Source organism: Alligator mississippiensis, chromosome 4 (assembly GCF_030867095.1).
Source record: "Alligator mississippiensis isolate rAllMis1 chromosome 4, rAllMis1, whole genome shotgun sequence".
Classification (NCBI taxonomy): domain Eukaryota; kingdom Metazoa; phylum Chordata; order Crocodylia; family Alligatoridae; genus Alligator; species Alligator mississippiensis.
In genome coordinates, this window is record NC_081827.1 from 149214493 (window position 1) to 149239445 (window position 24953).

Consider the following 24953-nt stretch of genomic DNA (forward strand, 5'->3'; position numbering starts at 1 on the left):
CTTAGGCTCTGTCTAGGGAGGGAGATAAATCAGACTTGCTTGATCATTTCTCTTTAATTGCAAAACAGTTCAGCCTCTGTAGTCGGGTCTGAGAGTATTTGTTTCGGTGTGGAGCAATGTTGTCCATGTTTCTCTCCTTCATTTGCAGTTTTTCATTTGTAAAGTGGAGATAATGATAATTATTTGTCTCGTGAAAGAGGTGGTGAAGCATGTGCTACAGCAACACTTGATATTATCAAGGTTACATTGTACAACGAAGGCCAGGAATTTGAACTTCCCGGGAATTAAAAGTATAAGCCAATGTCTTGAGTTGCACAAATGCCTTTCTTCTGTACCATGGGAGAAATGATAACCCTACATCTGAGGAGCTTGAATATAGAGAGATTATGGCTCTGGATCTGGATCCAGCATGTCTTTGTATTCAGGTGTATCCAGTGCTCAATATGCTAGATGCATTTGAATGTAGGTCTCTTGATTCTCTCTCTTGTCCTGCAAGTTCAGCTGTAGATACACAGTCTGTCCAGGTTCTGATGCTCTTCAGAAGCCTCGGGGCGAGGGACTCTGGGGAGCTCATTAGGACTTGATAGGCTCTCTCATATCTCCTTATTCTAAGTTGATTAGATAAAACAGTATCTACCCTAGGAAAAAAGACTTTGGGCCTTGTTGCATGTTACACTGTTAGCTACACAAATATTGATGGGTGTTAGTGCTAGTTTGTGTTTGGAGCAGTCACACTGCAGGCCAGCAGGGGCCTGGGGGACTGAAAGGTAAGAAGAATCCCTACCTCCCATGCTAGGTCACTTCTGCCCCCTGGGGCTCCCACAGTTTCCCCCCTGTCCCTGGGGCTCCTCTCTTGCCCCCGGGGGGGGGGGGGGGGTGTTTACACTAAGGTGTAACCTAGCGTGGCTGAACCTTAATGTAACACATGCAGGGAAATAGGGGTCAGAGATAATCCTGCCCTGGAATGGCGTAACTTTGAGCTGCATAACAACTACTTGAAACTAGTTTGGGGTGTTAATGTGCAGGCAGTCTAGGTTTAAGAGTTCCAGGAGCTGCCCAAAATTACCTTGTAACAAGGCCCCTATTTCCTGTTTGTTATCAAACACTTTTGAAGAACCGGTATTTAAAGTTTACCCCAGAGTTGGTCTCGCATTTTATGCTTTCATCCTTTGGCCAAACATCTGGCCAGAACCTTTGGAGGAAAAGAGCTATTCTGAGGAGTTTACCAAGGATCTGAAAAAGGGGTCTAGTAATGGAGAGCTGGTAACAGTCTAAGCCCCAGGGAAGCTAACATCTTCTCCTTAGAAACCCCAGTTCTACTGCATGTGCAGTGATTTGGACTTTAGACCATGAAAGTCCTGCCTGATTCATTTCACCTAATGTTCAGTACCCTGATAACGTACGACCACTATGGAGCTGGAAGATGTAGAAACGCAGGGCTCTGATCCATAATGTACTGCTGGCCGTTGAATATTATTACATAAGCCATGGCCCAAAGCCCCATTGCAGCAGTGTTCCTCCAAAAAAATTAAGTGTTTTACTGTTCCAGCAAGGCTTCTTGACTGGGATTTGGGGGAAGGAATGTGGTGCTTTATTTCACTTCTAGGGGTCATGTTGCTTGTTTTTGCCATATGCCTCTGAGCTGCGTATGTTTGCCAGATTTGGCATGGATGGTTTGGCATCAAAGAATTCAGCTTTGGAGCTCTGCCGAGTTTAGAGCAGTGATTCTCAACCTGGGTACTGGAGCGCCCTAGGATCTGGCATTAAAACTAAGAAGACTGACTCTGACATTAAAACTAAGATCTGGCATTTTCTGCGGAGTGCCTTGAGTCTACACACTGGTTTAGGGCATCAGTCTAGGGCAGTGGTTCTCAACCTTTTCTGTACCAGGACCCATTTATAAACATTGATAGCCAGTCCTGATCCAGTGCCTCTTACTCTCGACCCACTACCCCCAGGCCCCCAGTATGTGGGGCAGGGGTAGGTGTGTGGGGCATGGGGAGTGCCAAGCCGCCCATTGCAGGCTGGAACTCTGCTAGCCTGCAAGGGAAAAGCCCCAGTTGAAGGGCTCTCCTTCAATTTACCAGAGCAGAAAGTTGTGCTTTTTCTGATGTTATGGAATTGCCTGTGGTGTAGCTGTAGGTGTCTGATTTGCATGATCTCTGTGGTGCTCTTCCTTAATGGTCCGAGAGGGACTATGCAAATCCCTCCACTCCCAACTGGCTACTATAATCCCTTTGCTGTGACTCATGTCTTGCATTCAGAATCCTCAAGCTGTTTGACAGGCACGGAGATGTTACCTCAGCTCCCTTCAGCTCCAGCAGAAAAACATGGAAATGTGCAAGAAGTGCACCATGCTAAAAGGAATATAGGGCCAGGAAGCTGGAGAAAGAAAAACTTTTTTAACAAAATCTCTTTCTCTTCCTCTCTTCTACTTCCTTCCAGGTGGCAGCAGGGCTCTTGGCCCTGGAAGAGCTAGCACAGTAGTTCTCAACCATGCCACCATGGGGTACCTTGAGATCTTTTCAAGAGTACTGTGGGGTGCCAAGCAATGTTAGTACTGTCAGGTGTGCAAACATGATTCATAGTATAAACCCAGAGATTAGGAATCCTTAGTGTTAAACTATTTTGATGTGTTGTGGACTTCCTGAATTCTTTGTCAGAAGAAAATTGCTCTATTATTTTTCTGTAGTCAAAAAACAAATGAAAACTAAGATGTGACATTTTCTGAGGGGTGTCTTGAGTTTGAAAAGGTGGAGAATCACTTATATATATATATATAAATTACTGGGAAAATCCCAGATACTTTCTTTTAAGTTAGTTTTGAAGAATGGTATGAATACTATGTTGAAGCTCTTCTGGGGGGGGACAGTACTGGGATCTTTACAGGTAAGTTGAGAGGGAGCAGAATGGAAGAGGTAGAAGGTAGATTGGGGACAAAGGCCATGCTGTCACTCCCCAACCATCCAGATGAATGTGTAAGACACTGAGCAACTAGCTCATAGTGTGTTTCTAACTCTGCTAGTTAATGATTAATTTGCGCCATGGATTATGAGGACTTCACAGGTGAAATCAGGGGTCTATTGCAAAATCCTCCCTGGCTTCATAGAAACAGAGTTTGACCTTTGGTCTCTAGGCATTCGTGAACAAACAAGCATAATTGGAGTGTTTGCTATTCCATGTAAGAGTTGCATTCTTTTTTTGAATCTCTCTAAGCTTTTGGTTCCTTCCAGATCTTGGATTTCTGAGCGCTAATTATGCATTGCGTGAAAGTTGTCTTTTGGGTGGTTTCAAGCACATCAGTTTTCAGTGCAGCTGAACAATCCTCTTGTTCCTTTAACTGAGTGTGTTCAATTCTGTATCCTGTCTTCTGTATTCCCCTCCCTCTTCCCCCCTCTTATTTGTTTCATCTACAAACTAAATTTGTTCAGCTCCTGATATGGGAGTCTGTCTGATAAGCTTCTAATAATTTTGTCTTTTGTCTCTATGGCTCTCTTGTAGCCCTGTGAGATATATCTTTGCAGGGGTGGAAGTTGGGATTGGAGGAAAATTAAACACGGTCCTTAAGCCAGGTGACTTAGACAAGTGCGAGGAGGGCTTTTCAGTCCTGTTACACTTTCTTTACAATCAGCTTGACAGCCCCTTTTGTTTTCTTGTTTTGTAGTTTTCTTTTTCTTTATTTGAAGCGTTTAGTGTCACTTGAGAGTGCTTCCCTTCTTGATGAGTCGAGCAACCATTTTCTGAATAAATAAACTCTAACCTGTAGTTTAATTCAGTCCTAGATATTGCGATTTTTTTTTTTTTTAAGCACCCCTCCTCCCATATTGCGATTTTGAATCTAGTAAGGCTAATTAAATCTTACGGAATTGAGTTACAGACAGGCTGGCCCATTTTCTTCTGCATGCTGTAAAGTTTGGAAGCAATTGTGGAAAAAGTTGCTTAAAATGGCCAACCGACTTCCATCGTGTGAGGATTTTTTTTGCCTATGGGTGGCTGCTTCAACAAAGCATTATTAATGCACAGCTTCAGGGGATGTGCAAAAAACAACCCAAGCCATAAACATTACAATCACTGAAAGCTTTTCTAATGTTTGAAGCATTAGCAGAGAGAGCAACGTGGCTGTTATCTTTGGCAAACTCCCTCCTTTTGTGAGTGTCTATAGACAATTAAGAGAAATGGCAGCCTTCTACCTCTGTGTTTGCTGTCTCTGTACATATGCTAAAGCAATAGAGGAAAACACCCTCCCCCCACCACTAAATATCAGCACACAGATGTCTGAAAGGTGTTTCACCATGTACAGAGAAAAGGTTTTTAATACAGTGTCTTATGTACAAACAGAAGTAACAATACAATTCCCAAAGCAGAGAAAACTTGCTCTGAATATCATAATGAGATTGCTAACCATAGGATGGATTTTGCTGCAAGTGAGATGGGAGTCCTGTTGCCTTTGACTCTTAAAGCTAGGTTGGAGAAAGCCCTGTATTATAAAGAACAGTTCTGCATTGACCCAAGGGAAATGGATTGGATGATCTAATAAGTGCTTTCATTTCTAACTTCTCTAATTCACAGAATGTTAAGAGTCTGCCTTATTTGCACTCTGATCATGCAGACATAGTACCAGGGGGTGTGTTATGTCACAGATCGTATTATCAGTACAGCACCATTGCCCTCAGTTACTGTGTTTCTAAACACTATGTTGCCCATTACATGAGTAATTGCCACTTATTTTATGCATAAATATTCAAATTCCCATGAAACAGTCTGTTTTTAAGCATCAGTCATATATAAACTAAATGCTTGCCACATCCCTGAAGAGAATGCTGCTTCTGTGTCAAAACTAATATCATGCCGTCTCCTACGTAGGTAACAGCCAGCCAGTGTCACTCTTGGAGCACAGGTATTATGTGTTCTTAGCATAATGCGAACATCTATTTACAGCTTCTGAAATGTCCACAATGCAGTGCATGTCAGTCCCTTCAGTTTGGAGGTGTTGAAGACGTGGAAAACCCTAGAAATGTCCACATTCAAAAGAAACAACCTCTCGCACCTCACCCAATGTGTGTTAGTGAGGCAGAAAACTAGTATTGCCAACTTTCAGCATTTAGCAATCTAGATTTAGACCCAAAATATATTTATAATTTCTGTCTCCTTTCTCTGTGTTCCAATTTGTGAAAGCTGAGGATGTACTTCAGTTACAATTGTAAGCTTTTATGTGCACCCACAGAAACTAGCAGCTGAGAACTGCAAGAGCTATAATGAAAGTTGAGAATCTCATGTAAATCACCTGACTCCAAGGCCGGGGCCTTTAAGGAACATACTAGGCTTGCAGTGCCTAGGGGGATAGTTTGCACAGGTACCATCAACATCTCCCTGAGCAGCCTGGGATTGGAAAACACCTTGCAGGGGTGATGGCAGAGGGCAGAAGGATCCTCTCTACTAACTCTGCAAATCATTTACCTGCAGTTCTGCTTGGTCCCTTCCCCAAGTCCCCACTTTGCAGACAAGTATGAGCTTAGGCAGGCTTATTTAGATCAGTGGTTCTTAACCTTTTTGGACTCAAGGCACTTGTTGCTAGACTCAAGGCACCCCTCCGTAACTTTTGGGAATTGAGCAGCACCTCATTTCAACAACTAACTTCTTGCAGTGTTTGCCTCCTTGCAGAGGTAAGCACTGCACAGTGAGGGCAAGAGAGTGGCCATGCAGGGAGGGGCCTGAGCCTGTGATTTATCTCCTTATCTTCTCACACCTTGCTTATATCATCATACTTCATGGCAGCCTTCAAAGGATCCGGTGTCACCCTGCTTGAGAATCACTGATTTATATGGTGCCCTGTTTAGCTAGACCTTGCTCAGACCACAGGATCTGTAACTTGTTTAATGCTATCTCTGCCTGGTCATGGGATCCCTCCCAGGCTTTCCTGATTTACACAGGATTTGCATCTCCTTAGGAAAAAAAAGCCTGATATAGAAGGCTTCTTGGAGGCCACAATGCCCAGTTGCTACAGGGAGGTTCTCAGAGCCATGGAGCAGAAGGCAGAAGCTGGACTGACAGCCCTAGTGAGAGCTGTTCTCACCACCTTGGAAACTGGGGAATGGTCAAGGATGAGAAGAAAGTTTCCTTCTTTTTCGGGACTAAAATGTATGCGTGTAAATTGGGAAACCTCTCACTGTCAGCACATGGAAAGGCTGTTGCAGCTGTTGCCCTTTATCTAGGGCAGAGCATCTCATTAGAAGCCTGTAGGGCAGGTGGAGGGCCCTCTCTTCTGCCTCTTCCCTGCTTGAAGGCACAGATGTACCAGCTCTGGAACCGGTTGCACAGCCTGCTTGTATTTTCACATAGGTACGTGCAAGTTTCTGGAAGTAGTGATCCCTCTGGGCTATGTGGTTATTGGGTCTTGACTCCCTTAGGTTTATAATGTGGTGGCAAACACACCTTGGCCAACCAGCTGCCTGTGAAGGGAAGATGGTGGCAAGGGAGGAGAGGGGAAGATTGGGATCCCTCCCCTTCTCCTTCCTGTAGGCCAGGGTGACTAAACACTAAATTTGGCAGCAGAATTCACCCTCTAGGTGCTGGCTGTGTCAGCTGCAGCTTCAGTGGTGGTAACATTAACTCCTTGGCTGCTGGTAGCTGAAGCAAAAAGCCCTATGTCCAGGTAACCTAACTTCACGGGCTAGATTCAGCTCACAGGCTGGATGTTTGACACCCTTGTTGTAGGCAAGGCAGGTTCTTACGAAGCAAAAAATCCAAGAGGTATGACTGTGCAGAGTGGAAAGGTGAAGTTGGTTCTGGGGGCCTGGGAACAGGCTGTATAACTTTCTAGCTCCTAAACTGACTGAGGTCCTAATCCCGGTTAACTCACTAGTGACTACACAAATCAGATCGCAGAGCTTAAGAATCATGAGCTTGGCCTCAAAACCAGGAATAATGAGAAATCTCCACAGTTGCAAAGCTTAAATCTTGTTACAAGTCAAATGGGCTTGGGCTCTTAGGTCAGTTTTGGGATTTGGACCCATCAGCTGTGTGCTAACTTTTGAAACTTTTTTCCCAACTTCTTAATCAAGTATTTCCATCTGTTTTCTGATTTTTTAATATGTGTACTTGTGACAGCTCTCAGACATGCAGAAAACACAGTGGCTTGGGCCATGCTATAGGAGCTCTGCTGAACAGCCCTGTTAAGACTGTACTTTGAGCATCCAAGAGTGGGAAGCTCCCAGTTTTTTGAAAAAGGCCCATAGATAAAATCCCCTCCCCCTGCCAAGTCCCACATCTGCCTCTCCTTCCCCTGGTTATGTACTTGCCTATTTTGGGCCTCTCTGCCTCCCCACTATTTGCTTTTATGCCTGCATAAGCTGAGACCCTGATTTTCCTGCAGTCCAGGTGCTCTTCTCCCCATTTTCCCTTGTGTTTTAAGGACAGGCAGAAGGGAAGGAGAAGTAGGAGCAAGGAGCGTTCAACCTATGGGGAAGAGGAGGAACTTCTTTGAGCTACTACCCTCTTTCAGCTCCATCTTCTCCTGAAAATGGTATAAACGACTCCCTCCCTGCCAGCCTTGCAGAAGCTTCTCTCTCCAGCTGTAATAGGAGGTGGGGAAATGGACAAGCAAGAAAAATTCCCCAGGATAACCTCACATGAGTGGGTATAACTGAGAAGAATTGCTTATCAACCTATGCGTGAAATGAGCCAGATCACCTCAGTCTAGTTCCAGGATAATGTAGATGCCCACATCAGGACGTAGGCCTTTGCCAACAAGGCAGGATAAAAATCAATGACCAAACAATAAAAAATAAATTTGGATTTTAAAATTTTAACTCAAATGAAATTTTCTTTTTAAAAACAATCATGTTAAAGATTAGCTATGAATTTGTGTCTATGTGTGCTAAGGTCTAAACTTCCTATGGTCTGTTAAAACCATGCACATCAGGGTTGTCAAATTGGTTTGGTCTCTCAGGCTGGATCTACAGGCTAATGGTGTCAGGGAGCAGTGGGGGTTAACGTAGCCTTCCCTTGCCCCCACCACCAAGGTGTGTCCCCAATAGGGCTCGTATGTTTGAAACTCCTGATTTAAATTATATAGAACTAGTATGGTGCATGAATGAGCACTCTCCCAATATGAACAAGTTAAAGATGCTCCTATTTTTAATTATGTACATGATCGGTGTGGGGAGGCCAGTTCTTTATTTCTGGACTCAGTGTAAAACTCAGACTTGATAAGGAGGTCACAATATCATGGACTGTGTTGACTGGATGTGCTATCTTTTTCAGTGTTCACAATTAAGCAAATGATGGTGCTTGTACATATTTCCGGATGTGTGCGCTTTCAGTTTCTGTTGCAGATAAAAACATTTGCTACAATTAATTTTGGTTTCAGTTTAGCTAACAGGTGCAGAGGGAATATGTCTTATTTGAAACAGTTCATTCAGCATTGAAAAACTAATTAGGGGCTGAATAAGCAGGAAAGCTTTTTTCCACTTTCAATTTGTGAATAAAAATATGTGGAAGACACACAGATTTATTAATTCTGAAGCTTGAAAAACATAGACATATTTTCAGAGGGGTTTAGGGCCTGAAAGATGCATGTTGTCCAGCTAGTTTTCAAAGTTGCACTTATGTTGCTGCATAAAGGCAATTTTCGGCACTTACACAACACTGAGATTCTATTGCCACCTGCAGTGGAATAGGATATCACAAGTATGCTGTAAAGATATTTTTACAAAAAAAAAAGTGTGTGTGTGTGTATATATATATATGTGTGTGTGTGTGTGTGTGTATAATCTTTATATATATATATATATCTACACTCCAAGTATCACTCCACAAAGAAAACCTTAACCTGTCAAGATACTTACACAAGTATGTAAAGAAGGAGAGCCCGCCTACCTTAGGAGAGGCTAGAGGACTTCTCCAGGGAGCAAGAAACCCAGCCCTCTTCACCCAGACAGGGTTTGAACCTGCATCTGTCACTTCCTAACAAAGTGTTCCAGCTACTAGACCATGGGCTAAGTAGGGCCTGGTCACCTGGTGCACTCTCCATCTCTCCTTGAAGCTGGATCACTGAGCAGCCAGGAGTGGAGAGAGAGATGGGTCAGGAGGAGCAGGGCACACCAGCGGGAGCGTGGCTTAGTGAGGTGATTGCTACCCTGAAAGGGAAGGGGCCATGCTTTCTGACCCATGGCCTTTCCAAAGCATGAAAGTCTCCCCGTTGCTTTTTATTCAGTGAATACTGGAGCTATTGGAGGTAGATAGTTATTAACTGCAAATTTATAAATATGGTAAATGCTAAGGCTAGAGAGGGACAGTTTGGACCATGGTACTCACCCCAGGGCCTGCTGGAATCTTGCCATGCTGTTACACTGTGCAAAGAAGGTTTTTTGTTTTAAGCCTCAGCTTTGAATCCCTTTTATCTTCCACTTCCTGATAGTTACTCCAGAGGATACGGTTTCTTCTGCTTGATTTTTGCCCCAAGGTGAATGCTTTTTTGGAGACATATAGAGTTCCATTTACCCACTGCATGCAGTCTACAAGAAATTAATTTTTGACTAATAACTAATTTTTGGATGCATTTTTGGGTGCTTTTTGTTATGTTTGAAGATTAATCATTCACAAAGGTAGAGGGAGATCCATTGTGACTCATCAGTTGGCTCCCTCAGGAAGGTGGGTAGATGCATCACAGATACAAATTACACAGCCATTCCCAGAGGCTCTAGCAGAGCTGTGGTGACACCAAATGACCCTTCAATCTATATATCAGAGGGCCTGGATTTCTCATTTCATGGCAGATGAGCAGATATAAATATGGAGCAGGGAGAGGGAATTTATGTTTGGGCATGTTTGTTAAATAACAAACTTGCTGCAGATCCACTTGTTCTTGATTAACATTGGCTTTCCTTTCTTTGCGTCCTGCCTATCTCAAGCAGACTGCAACTATAGGGCGTGCTTTCGTTTCATCAGCTTGTGGTAGGCTTGGGTTAGCTTGGGTCAGTACTTGTATGCAACGACATAGGGCATCTCCCCATTAATTCATGGTGCTGGAACTCAGTGCATGATGCCTTTTGTTTGCGTGGCACTGCTAACAAATAAATCCTGAAAAAAGGCAAGAATGAAAGGAACCTCAAAACAGCTCCTGAGTCTAGTCTGTCCTATCGCCTGACCTCATTGCAGCCCCCATCCCCACCTTGTGGTAGGAATCATGTCTTCCACTTGTCTGTACAGCATCCTGGGTGAGAATAATATTTACCGTATTTACTCACATACCACTCACGCTTTCGTTGCCCTCCAAAATTGGGGTGTGTCTAATGTGGGGAAGGTGATTTTTCTTCGGTGGATTAGAAGCAGGGAGACACAGTGCTCTAATAGCTGCCAAAATGGGTGCTGCTTCTTTGGCTCAATAAGCAGCAGAGGCAGGACCCAGGGTTAACCCTGTTAGTTGCTACTGGCTGACCACTATAGCCTGTGCCTAGAGCACTAGTTGAGGTGGCTCAGGACAAGTGCTGCTGCGTGTAGTCTGTAGTGTTTAGAGGAAGCTTGTGGCATGGAAGCAACACTTTATTATATTCAGGAACTTATATGAAGCATTATTTACAGTAAAGAAATAACAGAATTAACACTGCCCTTGCGAGGGTCTGGAGCCTTGCCTTGTTGCTGTCCTGTCATACCAGGAAGTTCCTGCGGCTTCCCCCAGACTGATTTCTGGGATCCTGAACTTCCTGGACACTTATTTCCAATAATTGTGTCACACTATTGACCATGACTCTGGAAAAATCTTTTTTTTCATACATACTGCCTTCCAAAAATAAGGTGCGTGTCTTATTTGGGGGTGTGTGGTATGCAAGGAAATACAGTTATAACTACTACAGAATTGGAGTCCCACCATGGGAAGGGTTTATAAGCTTAGCTGAGGTGGACCATTTTCTGCTCTGTTAAACAAGTGCCAACACTTCACCCCAAAACTGGCTGCATTTAAGGGATGACCAGTGTGACCCAGATATTTCTCAGCAGTGCTGGCCGTCAGTTTAACCTCCCATTTGATTCCTGCAACTTCTTTTCAGCAGTCCTATAACTGAAATCATGTTTTGCCATGTTCTGATCCTCCCTTTAGCTGATCTGAAATAGGAGACTTCTGGGGAAGGCTTCTGGGAGGTCAATAACAATTAGAGAAGGTTAATAGAACAATCAGGTATGTATCTTCTGGCATCTCTAAGCTAATGTTGGCTGATGCCTGGGAGGATATGATAGGAGATGGTTCACTCTGGACTTGCCATGTTCATATACCCTCCCTCCCCCACGTCAGTATCTATTGCTTGTCACTGTTAGAGACTGGAGACTGGGCTAGATGGGTCATTGATCTGAGGCAATGTGGCACTTACACTCTTATGGAGCCCAAAAGTCAGCCCAATTTGGAAATGTTTGGTGCAATTTCCACCTTTTGACAAAGATTTTCAGAAAAAAAAAACCCAAACAAAACATTTGCATGCCCATTTACAAAGGGTAAAAGCAAGTCTTCTGGATGTCTTTGTGGACTTCCTTACCAGGAAAAAAAACAACTTGTCAGGGCAAATTCTGCTCTATTTAATTACCAACAAATGCTGTGTGCCGTTAACAGAGAGCCCCCAGTGCCCTTGTGTATTTCCTAGGCACATACAATGTGTACAAAAATATACTCCCTCTTCCTGACCGTGCAACCCACCCTTCCCCTGTGTCCTGTCAGTCTGTACTACAATATTCTCTCTCACATTTCCTCTTCGAGGCTCCCTTTGTCTCTCTCTATGCCTCATCTTCCTCAGTCTCCTCAGTCCTCCCTCTCTATGCCCGATATGCCCTTAAAACTAAGAACATAACAAGTGCTATACTTGGTCAGACCATAGGTTCCTTTAGCCCAGGGGTCAGCAGCTTTTAAGAGCAGAGGGCCAGGGGCTGCAGGCTGCAGATTCCTTACTTCTGTCACTGATCCCCTGCTACTCCAATTCCCCTCCCTGCTCCGTGCCCCGGCCCCCCTGCACTTACTGCATACTACAAAAAGCCATGGCAAATGTCGATGGGCAGTGGTGCACAGAGCAAGCAGCAGCGCCCTTAAATTGGTGCCCTTCTCCCTCACACATTCAGAGCTTCATTAACCTGATCTAAGCTCTTTGTGGGTTGGATCTGGCCAATGAGCCATTGGTGCTGACTCCTGATTTAGCGTGGTACAGTTTTCTGTATCTCACAGTGGCACAGAGCAGATGCTAAGGGGGAAGAGTGTGCAGGGCCTGTCCAGGGTGATCTATCCCCTGTCCTTCTTCCCTTACAACATTTGGAAGCCCAGGAATAGTAATCCCCTATTCACTTCGTGTCACTCTAGATATTATAGGTCTCTGTCATATCCCTTCTCGGCTATCTTTTCTTTAAGCGGAAAAGTCATAGCCCAGGGGTTGGTAATGTTTTCTAGCAGGGTCCAAAATGACCCGGCACAGTTTGAGGTGGCTGGGCACTAGGACTTGGCTACCTCCATCCTTCCTCCTTCCTGCCCAACTTCAGTATGATGCAAGATTCCCCCTTCTGCCAAAGCCCTTGGAGCCCAACTGAAACAGGGGGAGGGAGAGGTCCCCCTCCACTGATGATCCTGGTGCCTGGCAGTGGTGCAATATGGGCAGAGTTTCCTAGACACTGAATGCTGCCTATGCTGCACCTTCCTGAGTTGGATCCAAAGGCTCCAGGGGTTAATCCAGCTCACTGGCTGTAGGATGCCAACCCCTGTCCTAGCCTACTTAACTTCTTATTGATTGTTACAGTTGCTGCCCAGAACATATATCCTGGGTTGTGAACTCTCTGGGACAGATGCATTTGTCTTCATTTTTATTTGCACTTTAAAGAACTTGGGAAGCTTTTGGTGTTGCATCACTAACTTTAGTGAATAATATTCCAAGTAGACTTAATGTTGTTAAAACACCAGGGGTGCATCCAGATGAGTGTGCATGTGCAGTTTGTGGCGCCACAAACTGCATGCACTGCACATGTAGGCATTTTCTGTGCTACTAATTTGCAGTGTGGCAGATTTTGTTTTTTTACACCAGGAGGCCTCGGTGTCCAAAAACCTGAGCCAGAAGAAGGTGGGACAGCCCATATCGCTTCAGCATGTGCCACCCAAAACTGGAACCTAGCTGGCCAGAGCCACTCTGGCTTCTGGCCAGGCTCCACACCCCAGGGCCCCAGGTAAGGCTGTTGGAGCCATCCCAAATGCTGGCCCCAGCCTCCCCTACCCCACATACAGCATTTTTCCCTGCGCTAACCCCACGTGCAGGGGTGTGCGCCAGTGCAAAAAGCAGCAGCACAAATTTGTGCTGCTGCTTTTTTCCCCATGGCAACTGCATGCCTCTGCTTGTAACGATGCAGCCCTGGTGTTCTTCACACAGGAAGTGCTGTAGGAGGATTAAATTCCTACTACCATGGGTTGAAATTTTCTGATTTTAAATTTCTAAATTTTCTAACCAAAAAAACCAAACAAACCCCTAAATGTTTTATGGAACATTTAACCCCTGAAAAGTTTTAATCAAACATTTATATTGTTAATGCATTTTTAACCAGCCTTTGCTGGTCAGAGTTTTTTAATGTTTGGAAATGTTGACAAAATTTTGAAATTTCAAAGGAAATTTAAATATCATTTCCTTGATGCTTTACAAGGTTTTTCTTTTTTTGTCCCAGCTCTAGGTATTATTACTATTTATATTTGTTTTAAGAGTTTCCATATTTACCAAACGCTCTTGAGCACTTGAGTTGTGGGTATCACCTAACCTCTGATTACATGCAAACCTAAGATGTATTTCTCCTTAATTATACGGAGCATTACTCTTGATTACCATACTCATTAATCGGTTTATTAATGTTCTCCTTAGTGTCTCCCAAAGCAGCTTCTGTGCACTGGAAAGCACAGGGGGAGTTGGTGGGGTCTGTGTTTTTGTTTCCTGTCCGGATGTTCCCACTCCCAGAAGTGTCTGCGTGTTCATCGTTTTTGTTCCATAGGTGCTGCTATACTAAGAGCGCCTTTTTTAACAACGGTGGTGGTAGTGGAGCAGCTTTTATATGATCTCGTTCATCCCTTCTGCCTGCCCCACCCCCCACCATGCACAGGCACTCCTAGGATCTCCCACTAATCCTGCTGTACTCTCTTTCCATAATATCATAGCAGCAAGAAGAGGATTGGGGCCTGGGGAGAAAGTTCTGATTAAAGCCATTAAATCCCAGCCAATAATCTCCCTGCCTTCCCCTTCCCTTGCTTTGCCAATCAAGCCTCTAGTGCTGTTTTAGATGTTGAGAGGATGGCAGTGGGGAAGCATGCAAGCACATGAAAAGAAGAAAGGCAACCCTCCCTGTCCGTCTGGTGTCTTGGAGTGGGAGCGACTGTCCAAATGTGTCACCCTGTTTCCCAGCTCACATTTTGCACATTGACTTCCCATCTGGTCCATGGACCAGGCAGCCACTGGCGATTCCACACCTGGACTGTTCCTCCCTACCTTGCCCTGTGGAAGGCATCCATCCTCTCACCCCAGTATACCTAGTGCCTTAAACCCGAATACCAGTCCTAAAAACCAGCAGTTAAGGACAAAGGAGTCCTCCTTCTCCCCAGGAATGTCATTTGGTCTAATAGGGGAAATAGGACCTGTTCCCGTGGACCCCCTGCTCCCCGCCCCCACCCCTAATGTCCCAACTGCATCTGAACCAGGGATCCTGGTTTTGTCTGATTAAAAAAAAAAAATAAAAAATCCCTGATTTTCAGGTTAAAAAAAAACAACCCCAAATCCACATTTTCCCATGATTAAAATGAAATGCCACTAATACATATTATACATATTAGATATTTATATAGTGGTGTTTCATTTTGATAACGGAAAAATGTGGATTTTGGATTACTTTTTCTAACCTGAAAATTAGGGAGTTTTCTTAAATCAGAGAAAAGCAGGATCCCTGGTCTGAACATAGGCTCTTCAGGGCATGCTGCCTTTGCAGCACTGTTTAAAACCCCCACTGTAAGTGCCCAGCACTCCCTGCCTCACTGCTCACCTACTGCTGTTTCTTGCTGCCTCCTTCCCCCTCCTACTGCTCCATGTGTCTGTCTCCATCTCCTTTCACTTCTCTCTTTCTATCTCTTGCCCTCCCTTGATCTTGTCTCCTTTTCTTCTCATTACCTCCTTTCCCACTCCTGTCCCCTTCCCCCCACCCCGGACCTCACCCGGGTGCTTGCAGCCCTGGTCTCTAAACCTGTGGCTGATAGGAAGCTGTCACAAGGCACAGGGGCCTCTGGACCCAGCACACAAACAGGCAGACACAAGCCACATGGGGGAGGGGGAGAAGGGAAGGAAAGCAGCCGGGCGAGAGAGAGCGGGGGGCAGGGAAAATGGGTCAGTGTCTCTGAGCCTGAGCTGCGCCCAACTGAACCGTAGTGGCAGCCTGACATCATGCCAAGAGACAAAAAAAGACCAGGACAGAAAGCAGGAGAGGCGCTTGCGCACTTCCTGGCTCTGCCTTCTCTTCCAGCACTGGCCTTGACTTGATGGGAAGAGGCAGCCCTCTGTGTCCCCTCCAGCTCTGCCGTTCAGGCCCTCTGTGCTGGCATCAGGTACAATGAATGGAGGAGTGCTCTGCTCCTGCTTCCTTCCCCTTGTCTTGGCTCACTGCGGCTCAGCAAGGAGGGCGTCCCTTGTGGCCAGTGCCGTGGATTGGCTGGCATGTAGGCATTTTCTGGGGCTGCCCTAGGAGAGTGATTCTGGTGGATAGCACATGGGGGGGGTGGGGGAGCGGGGGAGTCAGCTGTGGAGGGGGCTCCCATGCTCTGATCTTTTGCTGTGACTGCACCAGGAGTGTATTAGTCACTAACAGCACCGGGAAGGTTGCGGAGGGGTAATAGGCTGCCTTCTGGCTAGGTCTTCCTGCGTGGGTGCTGGTCACTAATTGAGACTGCCCAGGATCTCAGAGGAAAGCAGGGGCCTTAGCCTTTCCCTCCACATGAGGAGCATCCTAATGTGTTGCAGAGGGAGACTGTGGGGTTCTGTAGAGGGATACTGAGCCAGGCAGAGCTGAGCTGCATGTGTGGAGTGGCAGCCCCTGGGCTCCCTGTGACTGCTGGAGCAGAACGAGATGGGCTTTTAAATATTCACATTGCCAGTGGAATTTTTTTCCCCAGCTGCCTCAGATTTAACCCTTGGCATCCTGTTCACTGAGAGACTGAAATCCTAGGGAGATCCTCGTAGACCGTGCCTATGATCTGAGGGCTAGTCAGTGGCTCCTGAATAAAATGGATTGCCAACTCCTGTTATTTTCATAGAAGTATGGATGTTCATATCTCAAGGATCCACCCCGAGAACAGTCCCCTGGAGGCACTGGGCTCCCCCTCTAGTGCCATCACACCGGACTGGAAGTGCAGGCTGGCAGGGGCTGAGGCTTGGCATGTGGGCAGTCAGGGATTGCCATGTGGGTGGTGCCCCTGCCCTCATGGCATCATTGTGGAGGACAGAATCCATTAAATCTGGCACAGTCAGTCAAGCCCCTTGGATGAAGGTTGAAAATGAAAAAGTAAGTAGCTAGAAATTTTAGGTCATGGTGATTTTTCTTCAATTATCTTTTCATTAGAAAGGTGGGGGAGGCTCGAACATCTGTGAATCACGTTTAATCTCCACAAATCGGCTTTGCCTGCAGTATGATTTCATTTTGCTATTTTTCCTCCTGACTGGCAAGTGGAGAGAGTCAGACTCCCAGGGGCATTGAAGCAGGGTATCCAGCCAGCCAGCCCCCTCTCTGCTAGGATGCTGTACCAGTCTCAGACCCTTGCTTTATGTGGGACAAAGGGCTGATTATTTAGTGCCACTGAACAATTAAAAAATTCCATCGGAGCCCTCTCCCCGCCTTGCTTGGGTCTCTGCAGCCCTAGTCCCCTGGCTCCTGAATTGCTGCTTCTGTCTCTGGGGCTGAGATGGGGGCTGGGTCTCTGCCCATGCCGTCTGCCCGTCTTTTAGTGTTTCTGCTCCAAATCTGCTTCCCAGGTGCATCCCCCAGAGGGAAACACTCCCCTCCTCATTTCACCTCCCATTTCACCAACGAGTTCTGAGATGAAATACTGCCTGCAGGCAGGGGCTGATCCCTTTCGTCACCCTCCTCCCAGCTACCACACCTGGCTCAGGAGGAGGAGCAGGCAGGGCAGGGCGGCAGTGGGGAGAAAGGTTGCCAGAGATGTGACATTTTAATTTGTCCTAGGTCTGGGAGGAGGCTGCAGGTGTGGAGGTCAGCAGGGGCATGTGGGGGGCACATCTGCAGGCCCAGTCTGCAAAGCAGTGCAGGCCTCACCTTGCTTAAGTGTTAAGCAAGAAGGGACAAAATAAGGACTTGACAACCCCGCCTCATGTTAAAATGTTCCCCTTACTTGGGGATTTGGCTTAACAGAAGAGGCACGAATAACAATTTTTAACAGGATCTCTGATTCATGCACACTGGAATATGTTATTCATACCACAGTTCAGAACACACAGAGGACTATCCAGTGCCCAAAGCCCCTTTGCTTATTCATGACAGGTTATCTGGTTCAGTGGGTAGGGCACTAGCCTGAGGGTCTGGGGTTCCTGCCACTAGTTTTTGTGTGATCCTGGGCAAATCATGTGTCTAGAGTGCTTCATGGCCCACATTTGCAGTGAGGATGACATGGAACTAGGGCACTGGTGGAGGAAAGGACCATCATCTCTGGGAAGTAGGTAGGTGCCCTGGTAGACAGGTGCCATAAAAACTGCCATATGGATTGAGGGACAAGTCTTACCCCAAGGAATTCCAGGAGACCAAACAGAGCTTGTCACTTGAGCCAAAAAGAAGGTCTCTCTGCATTTCACTTTTCATGCTGCTCCTTAGATCAATTCTCATTCAGGCACCTTTAAGCTCTGTCCTTTACTGCTGTGCAAGTACAACTTGCACAGCAGTGAGAGAGAGAACTGCAGCAGGGTTTGGTCCTGCCTTGGCCCCATACAAATGTGATAGAATGGCAAATGGTGGTTACTAATTACTTACAAATTAGAGGTCTTATCTTCAAAGATCATCCCAAGGTGGTTTAGTGAGAGGATCCCTTCCCCATGGCATCTGCACTCTGGAATCTAACCTTTCATTTAATAAGAATAAGAATAATAAAAAACATGTCTAGACTTCATGGTTGTGAAGATAACCTTGCATACATCAACTGAGTGTCACTGAGGCAGTGAAAAAACAGCTCTGCAAAGTGTTGACAGCCCTTTTGCCTTTGAAGGGGGCATTATCTCCCAAACTTTGGGACAAGTTCAAAGGTGGTTTTGTTAACTGGTGGACTGCCGCTCAGAGTACCGGTAAAGGAGTTGCACTTTGAAGACCTATGCCATCTGCCAAGAACAACATTTGATTTGTGTCCTGACTGAGAGCAGTTTAGCAGAGTATTGTGACATACAGTTCTGCTAATCTCCCTGATCTCCACATTTCTAACAGCGGGGCTGCTGAACCCAACAGTACCAAAGCATTTTTTTGTGTGTGTAAAGCAGCTAGTGGCCATTTACTATGTCTGTCTGTGTCTCAGGTCTAGTACCTGGATTTAGCAGAGTTACTTTGGGGTAAAAATGATACAGGGAAATGAAGGCCTCTGCCCAAGTCCCTTGTCCCCTTAATCACACCCCTTGGTCTGTTTCTTCAGGCTGCTGAGAAGCTCTTTGGAATCCCAAGCAGGTGAAATCTAACCCCCTCCCACTCCAAAAAAAGCAGGAAATGATGTTAGCTGACACAGAGGAGCATTGTAGGGCCATAGGACTTGCCAGTGACAGGCCTGCTAAGGAATCTCACTTTTCCAGTTTAATCAGCTTCCACGGATCTCTGTGCAGCCCCCTGTTTCTTATGGTCCCTTGTATATGAAAAATGTCATTAGGTGAGTGAGTGAGGTTTTGCAAGGACATGATGCCACCCACTTGCATTCATATTCTGTATTTGACAGTACTCCCCAGCTTGATGGCCTCAGCAGATTTCATTAGCACACCCTTACTGTCTATGCCACAGCCATTAAATAAGTAAAAGCAGTCCCAAGCTTGGAACACCACAGTCCAGTCCTTCCCCTTTCAACACAACCTGTTATCATCTCCCCTTCAGCCAGTCTCTTACTCACTTTACAATTTTGTCCTAATTGCCATCTTCTCCAAATGGACTAATAATTTCTTAAGCACAACATCAAACAATTTACAGAAACCCTGGTAGTATAGATCTACCGCATTCTCTTTGTGAAGAAAACCATTACCAAAGGAAGCTATCAGGTTTGTCCAGCACAGTCTATATGTACTAAACCCATGTAAATTGTGTCCCATTTTTCATTTGGCTTGGAGTCTTTAATTGTCTTCTCTAAAGCCTCATACATGATTGAGGCCAGGCTAACAGACCTGTAGTCACCTGGATCACCTTTTTTCTCCTGCTTAAATATAGGCACTACCGTTACGATAATGCAGTCACATGGTACCACCTTTGACTTGATAGATTTATTAACAAGCCTTGCCATCAGACCTGCAATTTCATGTGCTAGTCCTTACAGAATTGCAAGAAGGAGATTGTCTGGAGCTTCCCAATTTAAGCACATTAAACTCTTTTGAATTCTGCTTCCACCTTGGGAATTGTCATTTTCATTTCTGTATTGTCATTCCCATTAGCTATCCTGTTTCTGCCACTGTGTTCAACACCATCTTCCTAAAAGCAGAGACAAATATTCCTCCAGAACCTGGGCCAAATCTAGGTTATTTTTAAGCTCGATTATACCCTCATTGTCTGGCAAGTTCTAAGGTATTCGTCCCCAGACCTCTCGTGCATCATGCTGCTTGTGAGACCCCCAGTGTTGTTTCAGAAAATCACTACATTTCCTTAAAAAATTACTATCATTGCAATTACAAATTACTGTGATTGCTCAGGAAAGTTGTGGTACTTAACACTATAATTAGAATTAAATATAGGCATATAGAAACCAATGAGAAATTATTCCTGAGTTACTTTCCTTCTCATTTAAAAACATAGAAGGCAAAATACAGATTGGGCCTTTTATCACCTTTACTTGCCCACTGCAGTAACTAAAAATTAAGTTCCTGACCTCAGAAAATGTGTGCAGATAAGCAGGGTTATATGCATAGGACCCCTGTCCAATTGTTGCAGAGAGTTACGTGGCTTTGAATTATGATTCAGAAAGTAGGACCTTCTCCACTCCCAGCTGAACATCTGGACCACCATGCTACAGAGCCGGGCTGCCTGTTGCTTGCTGTCCTACTATGTTCCTGGTGCCACGGTGGCCCAGCTTCCACAGGGCAGGTACAGGGTGCACCCATCACACTTCTGTGTACTTGGTGGTTGGAGCGGTCCCCTGGGAGGTGGGTGATAGGGTTTGAACCCCTTGAGGCTGAGGAGAGCCTTTGACCCAGGTCTTCCCTTCCTGGGGCAGTGTTCTTAACACTAGTCACACACGTAAAGGATACATATACTTGCTGCTTCCTCCCCTGCAAGCCATGTTTTGAGTGAGTTCCTCCTTGTGCTGAATTTAGTGTAAGGTCCCAACTGGTATAATGGCTGTAACAGAAGCGTTCATGTCACAACCCCATCAGATTCTAACATATCTGCAAATTCTGTTAAATACCTGTTATCAACAATCTAAGACGGAACATGAGGGCTAGGGACAGACGTTACACATAAACCAGTTTGAAAATGGCTGAAATTGGTTTCAGATAAACCTGGTTGAATGCACTTAACTGATTTGGGTCAAAGCAGTTTATGCAATGTCTGTCCCAGACTCCTTACTGGTTTAAGTTAAATCAGACTCCCCCAGGATCCTGGCATGCTCTCTGGGCTGGACGGAGCTCTGCTCTCTGTTCCAGTGAGCTGGGCTGGCCCCTCTCCTCTGCTCCCTGGCTGCAGCTCCGGCAGAGACATGCAGGCACAGCAATGTCTGCCTAGCTTCCTCCTGCTCTCCACCCCACTCACCACTCCCTGCCAAGCAGGGGCCCCAGTCCCCAGACACCACAGCATTAGCTAGGAGACCACATGCTGGCTTTGGTCCATGCTGTGGCAGACAGCAGTGTTGGCTTAGGGCTTTTTGGAGCTAATCAACAGCTCAGCTGGTAATGTCCCTCTGTTCCTTCTTTGTTTAAGAAGAGCTTGAACTAATGAGAGAGGCTGTTTGTTTTCTGATGGGGTGATAAATGCTTTTAACAGAGCTGATAAATGCTCTGCTATCAAGGCTGGGGGGGTTGGGGTCCCTAATTCTGCTGGGGCCTGGCAACACCCCCTAAACTCAGGCTGGGGGGGGGAAGGGAGGGAGGGAGGGAGGGTTGCTCTACCGCCCCCTGGCTTCTAGCCTGATCCACTGCAGGCATGTTCCTGCATGTCTGGGATGTCAGCAGTTACAAAGTGATTTAGCCTAGTCAGGTTAAACTAACCTGCAAAGATTGAATCAATTTAAGCTCGGGCTTTTTGAATATCTGTCCCTAGTCGAGAAGTGCTATTGATGAGTTAAGCATGCTTCTGCGGATGCTTCACTTATTGGGCCCCTCTTGGTACCTGGACTGAGTTAAAGAGTCTGACCTTGTATCTGGGTGTAATGGAGTTTAGGCAAGAGATAGTTGTTTCTGTGCAAGTGTCTGTGTCTCTTGTAAGCCTTGTGGCTACTGCAGCAGGATTATTTTGCATCAGTTTTGGAATTTGGACACCTGAATGCCACCTTAGTCCCTCTTTGGTGTCCCATTGGCCAAGCTGGAGTCTGCCTTTATGCTTTCATAGGCCTGGCTATAGATAGAATAGTAGTGACATTGGTATAGCTAACTAAATCCTATAAGCACTGATATATAACTTTCAACCTGAATATGCTTCTCAAAGGAGCAGTCTGTCTGGGCCTTGACCTTATTAGCCTGTTCAGGGGTTATTCTGCCTTGTAGATAGCAATGTGTTTTTGCTAGGCTAACCCCTTATAAATCCAGTCTGTGGGGAGCTCTAGGAGTTTCTGTGTCTGCTGAGTCATTCCCTTTTCCAGTTTCATGTGGATTTGAGCACTGATTGCTTGTTTTTCCCTTAAGTTGTTTAGAGCTGTGAGTATATTTTCCTTGGATGACAGAAGATCAAGATTAGATACCAGTGATTGTTGGTGGTGGTGTTTCCCTTGTTTTTGGGATGGTGCAACTAGTCCTGGTATTTTCACAGTCTCAGGGCATGAAACCAACTCAGTGTCCTATTTACCAGGTTATAGCTAGTTCTAGGGAATCTTTCTTTTTATTCCTCCCAAGACCTTAGTAGACATTCTATAGGCACTTTGCTTAATTTATACAGTCTGAAGCCAAGATGCTGAGATCCTAGCTGCACAGTAAGTTTTAACTGAGTTTCTAAACAAATAATAGTAAATGATGGCTTTTTGGGGGAGGAAAGGGAGGTGGGGATAGAAGAAGGGTTATTTATGAATATGTACTGCACTCTTGCCAACAGCTTGCTTCTTCCTGAGCTGGAATGTAGTGCTGCCGTTGTCTTTCACCCCCTTCCCCCCCCACCTCCTCTGTACATGGGGCCCTTAGTGTATATTTAGTCAGTCCTCTTTTTTTTTTTTTTTTTATCCTTAACCTATGTGGAAGGAAAATCTAGACTGCAGTGTCCTGCATTGTTGATGCCGTGGGTGCGCCTGTCTTCCAGAGACTTTATTCCCTGTTTAGGGACTGTGGAATAGTAGTCCAAATTCTCCTAGAAAACATGGGAATAAACATGCTTAGGGACCTTGGCCGATGCAGGACTACCATACCAGCGCCTTTGACCTCTGAACAAAACTGTTGCACAGTTATAACTTAGACCAGTTTGTTGTAACCAGTCCAAGTAACAGCATCATAAATTAGTTACTCACACATGATTGTCCTTCTAGTTTAACAGAGCTTAAACAGCCCAGCCTCTTCACTGTCAAGCTTCTCTGCTTCCTTTCCTTTCTAGAAAGATTACATTCTCCTTGAACTGATGAGTTTGGCTTTTGGTTTAACGTCATCTCTGTTGAACTGAGCTTTTAACATATCTTAGTTGGTGCCGGCACTTCTTAGGTAGTTCAGTTTGGAGGAAAGGGAGTACAATTTGTTAATTGTCACATCAGACTGAAATGAGTAACCCTTTCATTTCATTGATAAAAGATATCAGATTTACCCAAATAATCTTGTCTGCCTATGTCCTTAGACCAACACAGCTACAACCTATACCCCTTTCAGTCTGGCATTTATAACATGCAGTGTTGTAGAGATGATCACTCTCTAATGACATAGACTTGGGATCTCCAACCTTTTTAGGTAGATCACCTTTGGCATTTAAAAGCAACCCGAGATCTACTGTGCACCGCCCCTCCCCACCCAACAGGTAAGTCTGTGGGGAGGGGGGTGCAGATCAAGGCAGAGGGAGAAAACATTATTTGGCAGTATGCCTTCCCGGCAGGTAAGTCCGACCAAGCTGGGGCCCCATTCAACTTACCCCTGCTCTTGCCTCTGAGGCACTGTCCCTCGCCATGGGGGCATCAATCTAACCCCCCACTCCTTCCCTCCCCCATAGACTGACCTGCTGGGCTAGGGAGTGTGCATGCATGCCTGGGCATTCAGCCTCCCACCCCAGCCTCTGATCGACTCCAAGAGGCTCCGAAATCTACCGCAAGAGGCTCCAACATCTACTGGTGGATTGAGATCCAGTGGTTGGTGACCACTGGCATAGGCACTGGAATAAAAGTTTCCCAGGAAAACCAAAAAGATTATTTAATTTGTTCACCACTTTGCACATGTTACAGGAGTTCTCTTGTTCAGTGTTTTTTCTGATCTTTCTGTGCCACTGAAGGAAGCAGGAGCTGGTTGTCCCATTGGCAGATACCACTTAAGTCAGTCTGTCACTTCACAGCTGATATATTTTGCAGTTGTACTTTGGGTGATTGTTAATAATAAAGAGACCTTGCCTACCTTCTTCAGCAAAACAATTTGCAAATGCCCTGCCATGTGCAAGTTAGCCTTCTCCACAGATATGGCAATGATAATGTTGGCATGTACTTCATCGTACAGGTTCTACAGCTGTATATTGTTTTGCTGAATATCTCTTTTGGGGCACCAGAAGTAGATTCCTGCTAAAGTCACAATGCAGAGTGCAGATGCTCTGTTTGAATTTCTGTGATCTTAACATAAAATTCTGGCATTACCATCACCTGCTGCTTTCTTTATATTCATTCCTGGGACTAAGAGCAAATAAGGTTATTAGCCAACCCCGTGTCAGGCCCTAGCAGCACTCTGAATGAATGAGCAGAAATGAGCAGAACTATTTTGCTGACTCTACTCAGCAACTAGAACAGGTGGGTCTCATTAGCTCAAAATCCAGAGAGATAAAAAGCTGATAAGCTCTCTGATTCAAGAAATAGTTTGGGGCTAAGATAAGAAAATATTAGAAGGATAATCCACAGTTGGAGCCAGTTCAACATAAGGATTATAGATATGTTGTGTTTTTCATTACAAATGAAGGAACATCCCAGAAAGGGCAGTGAATTCTGGATATTGTCTGTATGCCTATTGCCTGTCTCTGTATTGGCTGTGCCCATTTGTAATGCTCAATGCATCAGTGCAGGTATAGCTGACAAGGGACTGAGAGGCTATGAAATGCTTGTGTTTGGTAGTTATGGAGTTATTTATTCTCATGGAATTTTTAAACACGAGACTATATGGACAGATTGTTCACTTCAAACATCATTCTTCACTCTGCTGGTTAAAGGCCTAAAGGCAAAGACAGCTGCTCTTTTTTTGCTGTCTCCCTTCATATGCAATGTTGCAACCCTCCCCTGACTTCATATGTCAGTGTATCTCTGGATAGACTGAGTAGTTGTTGAGATTTCGGACTAACCAGTGTATTCCTACCTAATAGTAAATGTTTGAACTTAACAAGGTCTCTTATTGTGCTCTGACTGGTTCTAGTGCTCCTACCAGTGC

The 24953-nt window shown here is 45.3% G+C and overlaps 1 protein-coding gene and 1 long non-coding RNA gene across 2 annotated transcripts in view; both read left to right on the forward strand.

Moving 5' to 3' along the window:
• The window catches only part of LOC102567866 (ephrin type-B receptor 5), a 113029-nt gene that overhangs the window by 40150 nt on the left and 47926 nt on the right, over window positions 1-24953 (forward strand). The window lies entirely within an intron of this gene.
• On the forward strand, window positions 863-7808 carry LOC132250262 (uncharacterized). The gene is made up of 2 exons (XR_009461921.1): window positions 863-6339; window positions 7412-7808. It is a non-coding gene; the product is annotated as an uncharacterized LOC132250262 (long non-coding RNA).